Below are 2,052 nucleotides of genomic sequence, written 5' to 3'. Positions count from 1 at the left end.
TATTATCACATACCGATACATCAGGCGTCCAGGAGGTATCTGCGCTTCAGCCTGGGAGACAGTCATTTCCAATTTTGTGCACTGCCCTTTGGTCTCACCACAGCCCCAGGGTGTTCACCAAGTGTTTGGCAGTAGTGACTGCTCACCTGAGGAGTCTCGGATTCCAAGTGTTTCCCTATCTGGACGACTGGCTCCTGACTGCCACCACCAGGCATCTACTACTAGAAAACCTACAAGCCACCATCTCTCTGGGTGCTTCCCTGGGAATTACATTCAACTGGTCAAAGTCTGTCTTGCTGCCTTCTCAGCGCATAAGATTCATAGGAGCAGAGATAGACTCAAAATTAATGCGAATCTTCCTTCCTACCGAAAGGATACAAACATTACAAGGTCAAGCCCGAGCCCTGCTTCTAAGATCCAAAGCCCCAGCCAGGATGGTCCTGCAACTTTTAGGTTCAATGTCTGCCACGGTTCTCCTAGTTCCTCTGGCAAGATTGCACATGAGGATTCTTCAGTGGCTGTTATCGACACAATGGTCTTTTCAGGATCTCCCCCTCAATCATCACATACTGATTACAGAAACGTGCAAACGGGACCTCCGCTGGTGGCTTCTGTCATCCAATCTGAATCAGGGAAGACCTTTTGTTATACCCCCTCCGGTGGCCACCTTGACAACGGATGCCTCCCAGACGGGGTGTGGGCATTGTCTGGGCAGGTCAGTTCAGGGTTCTTGGCTTCCAAACGAAACATTTCTCCATATCAATGTGTTGAAAATGAGGGCTGTACTTCTGTCCCTACAAGCCCTCCACAACTTTCTCCCTCAAGGCATTATCGCTATCCACACAGACATGTCGGTGGTCTGGTATCTAAACAAACAAGGAGGGACCAGATCTTACCCCCTTTGCAGAGAGGCCATGAGGGTGTGGGAATGGGCAGTGGCTACCAACCGCTTCCTGGTAGCGACCCACATTCCAGGAAAATCCAATGTATTGGCAGACAGACTGAGCAGGACTATTCTCTCTCCTCACGAGTGGTCCCTGAACGAAACAGTAGCAGCTCAGATTTTCAAAAGATGGGGGATTCCGTGCTGCGACCTGTTTGCAACACCTCAAAACACGAAGTGCAAAAGGTTCTTTTCCTTGACCCCGCGTCAAGGGGAAGCAGCTACGGATGCTCTAGTCCAACCTTGGCCAACAGGACTGCTTTACGCTTTCCCTCCGGTTCCACTCCTCCCCAAAGTCAACCAGAAAGCTTCCCAATTGGGGTCCACAATGATTCTAATTGCTCCGTACTGGCCTCGTCAGGTATGGTTCCCCTACCTACAGAAATATGCTCTGGATGGTCCTTGGTTTTTGGATCTAACTCCGGACCTTCTGATTCATCAGTCGGGACAACAGCACCAGTCCCTTCACACTTTGAAATTAACAGCTTGGCTCCTCCACTTCCGACTTTAGTCAGAAATCACACCTTAGACCCGGAAGTTATTCACATTTGATCTTCAGCCCACAAACCCACCACCAAGAAATTGTATCACAGTAAGTGGAAGAGGTTTGCTATCTGGGCTCAACTCAGAGGCTTAGACCCTATTACGGCCCCGATACCAGAGGTCTTGAAATTTTTAACATCCTTGTTTAACCAAGGATCTTCAGTCTCTACTATTAAAGTCCAACTAGCAGCTATCTCCAAATTTCATGAATCCATAGACCCACCGTTGATGAGTAGCAGATTATGTAAAACTTTCATGAAAGGTGCTGTGCTTTTAAGACCCCCAGTTTTTCATCCTGCGCCTCCGTGGGATCTTGATTTGGTACTTTGTGCCTTAACATCTTCCCCTTTTGAACCGGCTGCTACATGTGAGTTGAAATATCTGTCTTGGAAAACTGCCTTCTTAATTGCAATTACCTCTGCAAGAAGAGTTTCAGAACTTCAAGCCCTATCTATCAAACCACCGTACTTGATTTTTCACAAGGATAGAGTATCACTTAGGCCTAATCCATCTTTTGTTCCAAAAGTCTGTTCTAATCTCTGTCTCCAACCATCTCTAGAGCTACC

This window comes from Protopterus annectens, chromosome 1.part1, assembly GCF_019279795.1.
Source record: "Protopterus annectens isolate FY-2018-M chromosome 1.part1, PAN1.0, whole genome shotgun sequence".
In the NCBI taxonomy this organism is placed as follows: domain Eukaryota; kingdom Metazoa; phylum Chordata; order Ceratodontiformes; family Protopteridae; genus Protopterus; species Protopterus annectens.
The sequence above is the reverse complement of the archived record's forward strand: the minus strand, read 5'-3'. Positions refer to the sequence as shown.